Source organism: Ylistrum balloti, unplaced genomic scaffold, assembly GCF_031769215.1.
Source record: "Ylistrum balloti isolate Yb309-2 unplaced genomic scaffold, AGI_CSIRO_Ybal_v1 Utg369734, whole genome shotgun sequence".
NCBI classification, from domain to species: domain Eukaryota; kingdom Metazoa; phylum Mollusca; class Bivalvia; order Pectinida; family Pectinidae; genus Ylistrum; species Ylistrum balloti.
Window position 1 is genome coordinate 376,728 of NW_026781947.1, and position 8,298 is coordinate 385,025.

At 34.6% G+C, this 8,298-nt stretch overlaps 1 protein-coding gene across 1 annotated transcript in view; it reads right to left on the minus strand.

Moving 5' to 3' along the window:
• Positions 1 to 6,077, minus strand: part of LOC132543020 (neprilysin-like) — a 57,438-nt gene extending 51,361 nt beyond the window's left edge. Inside the window, exon 1 of the mRNA XM_060206474.1 lies at positions 5,933 to 6,077. The gene's annotated coding sequence lies outside the window, so the exon portion shown is untranslated. The remainder of the gene's footprint in view (positions 1 to 5,932) is intronic.
• Positions 6,078 to 8,298: the final 2,221 nt, after the last annotated feature.

Sequence of the window (8,298 nt, forward strand, 5' to 3'; positions counted from 1 at the left end):
TAGATATAGACAGGTGGTAAATATAGACAGGTGGTATAGATACAGACAGGTGGTAGATAAAGACAGGTGGTAGATTAATAGAATCTTCCCCTACCCTGAGGGTGTGATAGAGAAATCTCCAATCCGAGGGGTGATTTTTGTTGTTGTTTACCAGAGGCTCTGCCGAGGATTATACTACAAAAAAAAATCACCCCGAGGGTTGGAGATTTCTCTGTCACATCCTCTGAGGGTAGGGGTTGATTATTTTTCTCCCATCCTATTATTTCCGAAACGACGTAAAAAAAAATCCCACGGTACAAGTGTCTGAATGGCGCATGAATGTCACCATTCACGTTTCCAAAATTCTATATTCTTCCGCGAGAGCAAAATGACAGACTACAAACGCAATATGAATAACCATTAGAAATATTTATTTTTTGGAAATTAAATATTTTAATTAGCGATAGATACATGGAAAATACTTGTATTGAACAACATTTAACTCCGTATCATTTATTAAGGTAGGGTAGGCTTGCTGCGATGTCATGGACAAAAAGGGGATTTCCCAGTTTATAATGACGTCTATTGTTTATGCGCGCGAAAAATTGCAATGGTGTGAGTGTCACGCGTGTGTTCATTCAAAATCAGAGTCATAGATGATCCTCCGACGTGTATTTGTGTTCACTGGAGAAGGATTGTTATAGTTAATGTTTACTGTGATGTTAAAGTCGCGCATTACGGAACCAGCAAACAAAGCATCTACTCGTCGGTTTGAGTCAGTTGTGATAGCCGACTGAGGTCACCGAGTGCAGTCATGTGGGATAGATTTATCGTCCATGGGTGTTCAACATGGGACATGTCTATCCTACATGGGCAAAGGTGGGAGAAAAAAAAAGGTGGTATAGATACAGACAGGTGATTTAGATATAGACAGGTGGTAGATATAGACAGGTGATAGATACAGACAGGTGGTAGATATAGACAGGTGGTAGATATAGACAGGTGGTAGATACAGACAGGTGGTAGATATAGACAGGTGTTAGATATAGACAGGTGGTAGATACAGACAGGTGGTAGGTATACACAGGTGTTAGCTATAGACAGGTGTCTTAGATATGGACAGGTGGTAGATATAGAAAGGTGGTACAGATACAGACAGGTGTTACCTATAGACAGGTGGTAGATATAGACAGGTGGTATAGATACAGACAGGTGTTTGCTATAGACAGGTGTTAGCTATAGACAGGTGGTATAGATACAGACAGGTGTTAGCTATAGACAGGTGGTAGATATAGACAGGTGTTAGCTATCTAGTATTTGGTGTAACTACTGTGTTTGGTCTACATATATCTAGTATTTGGTGTATCTACTGTGTAAAGTGTACATATATCTAGTATTTGGTGTATCTACTGTGTAAGGTGTACATATATCTAGTATTTGGGATATCTACTGTGTAAGGTATACATATATCTAGTATTTGGGATATCTACTGTGTAAGGTATACATATATCTAGTATTTGGTGTTTGTGCTGTGTTATGTGTACATATATCTAGTATTTGTTATATCTACTGTGTAAGATGTAAGTATATCTAGTATTTTGTGTATCTACTGTGTAAGGTGTACACTTATCTAGTTTTTGGTATATCTACTGTGTAAGTTGTACATATATATATATATATATATAGTATTTGGTATATCTACTGTGTTAGGTGTACATATATCTAGTATTTGGTATATCTACTGTGTAAGTTGTACATATATATATAGTATTTCGTGTTTCTACTGTGTAAGGTGTACATATATCTACTATTAGGTGTATCTACTGTGTAAGGTGTACATCTATCTAGTGTTTGGGGTATCTACTGTGTAAGGTGTACATATATCTACTATTAGGTGTATCTCCCGTGTAAGGTGTACTTATATCTAGTAGTTGGTGTATGTACTGTGCTATGTGTACATATATCTAGTATTTGGTATATCTACTGTGTAAGGTGAACATATATCTAGTATTTTTTGTATCTACTGTGTAAGGTGTATATATATCTAGTATTTGGTGTATCTACTGTGTAACTGTGTATGGTGTACATATATCTAGTATTTGGTATATCTACTGTGTAAGGTGTACATCTATCTAGTGTTTGGTATATATACTGTGTAAGGTGTACATATATCTAGTATTTGGTGTATCTACCGTGTAAGGTGTACATATATCTAGTATTTGATATATATACTGTGTAAGGTGTACATATATCTAGTATTTGGTGTATCTACTGTGTAAGGTGTACAAAGATCTACTATTAGGTGTATCTACTGTGTAAGGTGTACATATATCTAGTATTTGGTATATATACTGTGTAAGGTGTAGTGTACATATATCTAGTATTTGGTGTATCTACTGTGTAAAGTGTACATATATCTAGTATTTGGTGTATCTACTGTGTAAAGTGTACATTTATCTAGTATTTGGTGTATCTACTGTGTAAGGTGTACATATATCTAGTATTTGGTGTATCTACTGTGTAAAGTGTACATATATCTAGTATTTGGTGTATCTACTGTGTAAGGTGTACATATATCTAGTATTTGGTATATCTACTGTATAAAGTGTACATATATGTAGTATTTGGTGTATCTACTGTGTAAGGTGTACATATATCTAGTATTTGGTGTATCTACCGTGTAAGGTGTACATATATCTAGTATTTGGTATATATACTGTGTAAGGTGTAAGTATATCTAGTATTTTGTGTATCTATTGTGTAAGGTGTACACTTATCTAGTATTTTGTGTATCTACTGTGTAAGATGTAAGTATATCTAGTATTTTGTGTATCTACTGTGTAAGGTGTACACTTATCTAGTTTTTGGTATATCTACTGTGTAAGTTGTACATATATATATAGTATTTGTACATATATATAGTATTTGGTATATCTACTGTGTAAGGTGTACACTTATCTAGTTTTTGGTATATCTACTGTGTAAGTTGTACATATATATATATATAGTATTTCGTGTTTCTACTGTGTAAGGTGTACATATATCTACTATTAGGTGTATCTACTGTGTAAGGTGTACATCTATCTAGTGTTTGGGGTATCTACTGTGTCAGGTGTACATATATCTACTATTAGGTGTATCTCCGGTGTAAGGTGTACTTATATCTAGTATTTGGTATATCTACTGTGTAAGGTGAACATATATCTAGTATTTTTTGTATCTACTGTGTAAGGTGTATATATATCTAGTATTTGGTGTGTCTACTGTGTAACTGTGTATGGTGTACATATATCTAGTATTTGGTATATATACTGTGCTATGTGTATATATATCTAGTATTTGGTATATCTACTGTGTAAGGTGTACATATATCTAGTATTTTGTGTATCTACTGTGTAAGGTGTACATATATCTAGTATTTGGTGTAACTACTGTGTTAGGTGTACGTATATCTAGTATTTGGGATATCTACTGTGTAAGGTATACATATATCTAGTATTTGGTGTATCTACTGTGTAAGGTGTACATCTATCTACTATTAGGTGTATCTACTGTGTAAGGTGTACATCTATCTCGTGTTTGGTATATATACTGTGTAAGGTGTACATATATCTAGTATTTGGTGTATCTACTGTGTAAGGTGTACATATATCTAGTATTTGGTATATCTACTGTGTAAGGTGTACATCTATCTAGTGTTTGGTATATATACTGTGTAAGGTGTACATATATCTAGTATTTGGTATATCTACTGTGTAAGGTGTACATCTATCTAGTGTTTGGTATATATACTGTGTAAGGTGTACATATATCTAGTATTTGGTGTATCTACCATGTAAGGTGTACATATATCTAGTATTTGGTATATATACTGTGTAAGGTGTACATATATCTAGTATTTGGTGTATCTACTGTGTAAGGTGTACAAAGATCTACTATTAGGTGTATCTACTGTGTAAGGTGTACATATATCTAGTATTTGGTATATATACTGTGTAAGGTGTACATATATCTAGTATTTGGTGTATCTACTGTGTAAGGTGTACAAAGATCTAGTATTTGGTGTAACTACTGTGTAAGGTGTACATATATCTAGTATTTGGTGTATCTACCGTGTAAGGTGTACATATATCTAGTATTTGGTATATATACTGTGTAAGGTGTACATATATCTAGTATTTGGTGTATCTACCGTGTAAGGTGTACATATATCTAGTATTTGGTATATCTACTGTATAAAGTGTACATATATGTAGTATTTGGTGTATCTACTGTGTAAGGTGTACATATATCCAGTATTTGGTGTATCTACCGTGTAAGGTGTACATATATCTAGTATTTGGTATATATACTGTGTAAGGTGTAAGTATATCTAGTATTTTGTGTATCTACTGTGTAAGGTGTACAAAGATCTAGTATTTGGTGTAACTACTGTGTAAGATGTAAGTATATCTAGTATTTTGTGTATCTACTGTGTAAGGTGTACACTTATCTAGTTTTTGGTATATCTACTGTGTAAGTTGTACATATATATATAGTATTTGGTTTATCTACTGTGTTAGGTGTACATATATCTAGTATTTGGTATATCTACTGTGTAAGGTGTACATCTATCTAGTGTTTGGTATATATACTGTGTAAGGTGTACATATATCTAGTATTTGGTGTATCTACCGTGTAAGGTGTACATATATCTAGTATTTGGTATATCTACTGTGTAAGGTGTACATCTATCTAGTGTTTGGTATATATACTGTGTAAGGTGTACATATATCTAGTATTTGGTGTATCTACCGTGTAAGGTGTACATATATCTAGTATTTGGTATATATACTGTGTAAGGTGTACATATATCTAGTATTTGGTGTATCTACTGTGTAAGGTGTACAAAGATCTACTATTAGGTGTATCTACTGTGTAAGGTGTACATATATCTAGTATTTGGTATATATACTGTGTAAGGTGTACATATATCTAGTATTTGGTGTATCTACTGTGTAAGGTGTACAAAGATCTAGTATTTGGTGTAACTACTGTGTAAGGTGTAAGTATATCTAGTATTTGGTGTATCTACCGTGTAAGGTGTACATATATCTAGTATTTGGTATATATACTGTGTAAGGTGTACATATATCTAGTATTTGGTGTATCTACCGTGTAAGGTGTACATATATCTAGTATTTGGTATATATACTGTGTAAGGTGTACATATATGTAGTATTTGGTGTATCTACTGTGTAAGGTGTACAAAGATCTAGTATTTGGTGTAACTACTGTGTAAGGTGTAAGTATATCTAGTATTTGGTATATATACTGTGTAAGGTGTACATAACTCTAGTATTTGGTGTATCTACTGTGTAAGGTGTACTTATATCTAGTATTTGGTATATCTACTGTATAAAGTGTACATATATCTAGTATTTGGTGTATCTACTGTGTAAGGTGTACATATATCTAGTATTTGGTGTATCTACCGTGTAAGGTGTACATATATCTAGTATTTGGTATATATACTGTGTAAGGTGTACATATATCTAGTATTTGGTGTATATACTGTGTAAGGTGTACATATATCTAGTATTTGGTGTATCTACTGTGTAAGGTGTACATATATCTAGTATTTGGTGTAACTACTGTGGAGGACTTACACATATCTAGTATTTGGTATATATACTGTGTAAGGTGTACATATATCTAGTATTTGGTGTAACTACGGTGTAAGGTGTACATATGTCTATTATTTTGTATATCTACTTTGTAAGGTGTACATATATCTAGTATTTGGTGTATCTACTGTGTAAGGTGTACATGTATCTAATATCAGTGTATTTGCTTTGTAAAATGTACGTAATGTCACCTTTTTTTTAGAGATGGTATTTTTTGGTAATTAATATAAACACAGTTTGATTGACAGAACTTAAACATTTGTCGTTGTTCATGCCTGTATACATACCTGTTGCTATAAAGATACGAGGACGAACCCTGGAGAGGGGAAGGTTTGCTACGCGAGAGGTTATTCCATTTAGAAGGCACTATTTCACACAGATGTATCACAGTGACGGAAATGCTATATATTTCTATGAGTTCGTAGAAGATTACATATCCTGCCGAATTCTCCAAACACTAGTCCACGCCACACGACCGTAAACACAATTATGGAAACACAATCAATGCCAGTGGAACCTTGTTAATTGCCTAACACGTGTCTTCGATCATATGTTGCCGAACTCCTGTCTTCGATCGCGCACGTCACCGAACTCTTGTCCCCGATTGAGCGTTTTTCAAATAATTGTCTTCGATCATAGAGTAGAACTCCCGTTTGCGATCCTGCATCCCTGCAATAGGAACGCGTACATGTTCACAGCGGGACATCTACACCCTGTGCTGCCAAAATGATTAATGCACAATATGGGTTTGTGTGACGTTTACCATATTGAATGTAGCAGCAGCGCGCAGAACCAGGGTCTAACGTCAACTGGCCAGTCCAATAACAGTGAGATTTCTGGACCACATGTGAAACATTGACCACTGTCCGTGTTTGCTCTTAGATGAAGTTTTCATTTATTCAATACTCTCGTTTGCTGTACGAATGAATTCTACAGACGGTTATTAAGGCAGACCATGGCTGCTTCGGCTGCTGGCTAGCCCGCTGACGAGACACAGCACAGTGCTCGTCTGCCACCTTCTCATACGCGAATACAAATATTTTAGTGTTGTTTGGCGTTTAGTTTAAAGCGGAAGGTTGACAATAACCAGTGATCTTGGTATCGGCAGATAACGATTCCGTTAGAAATGCTTTACTATAGATTAGAAAAAAAACTCAATTTAATAAACATTTGATAGATTTTACAATACAAGGGTAACACTGTCATTTCCTTAAATCGGGCAATGACTGAAATCACATGTCCTAGTCGGAAAGAATTAAATGCTATATGTGCACTGTACATGCTTTGTCTCTATTGCTTATGAATATCATAAGATAAATTTGCTAAAAAAAAAATCGCTATAGGTCAATTTTGAATATTTTCTTAGAATTCGCACCATCGACTGTGATGTGGTGTCATATCTATTCATTTTTTGTTTCAGTTTTACAGGATACGTTAATCTCTGACAATGATTTATATTTGAGACCGGACAAAATATAACATGGTGAAAAACAGGAAATGAAATTATTGTATATTTAGATTACATTAACAAATTTGAGGTAAATAAACAGTCTGATCCTAAACTAGAAAGAAATATAAATAAACTGTTCTCAATTTATTCTCTTGAGTGGCGGACCTGGGAATACTTTTTTCCTTTGAATGGCAGTCGGGAAGAAAACTTATTCTCTTGAGTGGCGGACCTGGGGATATTTTTTTTCTTTTGAATGGCAGCGGGGAAGAAAACACGTGTTCACGTCACATTAATAAATAGATTGATTGTCTATTTTGTTACTTACATGAACTAGTGAAGTGAACTGCGAGGCAATTCATGCGACATTTACACGGGGTTCATTTCCTTTCATCAGTCCAAGAAAGCAACAAACCCGACTGTCGATCCTAATATTAACCATTAAAAAGCCCTGCCACTTGACTGCACTTTCAATTTGACCCTGCTGTAAAATACAGTGTCACTTTATAACAGTGTGCACACATACGGAAGAGCTCTTAGCCTTTTCCCTTTATCAGTATTTTATGTTCGTTAGCTTGCCTGTTGGTTCCTATGGTTTTTAAACCTTTTCATTTAAGAATCTGACTTTACTTTCTTGGATTGACCGATTTTTATTCTGCGGTAGTCGTCGATGAAGCAGAATACGCTTACTCTTCCGGAACACCCGGTCTTGTTCTCCTTGTACTTTTTCGTGAGTCTACGTGTAAATCATCCTTTTGTTCATACTTTATCCTAGTTGAACGGAATTTAAGTTTGGATTATTATTCTGTTCAAATGCTGATATTTTCCTTTTGTATATTGCACCTTGCATTATAGAAAATACATTTATAAAGTAGTTGCAAAACGCGACTAAATTGTTATTCTAAAATTCTACTTGCACGTTCAATGAGTAGGAAATAAAATTTCTATGATGAAGAACTTTTGAAAGTGTTCTTAAGGTCTGGTTGCATCGTAAAGCAATAAAAATGCGTAATTTGGTTATATCTCAAGCAAGCCACGTGAAGCTGTCGAATATCGCATTTAGGAAATGAAAACACATTGATAAACATGGGATTTTAGGGAGGCCAATTAAAGGTTTAAACAAATTGATGAAAATGCTGACATGACGTTTACGGGGGGTGTTTTGGAAGGTTTTAATTTAGTGACATAAGGAGCTGAAGCGGCCGA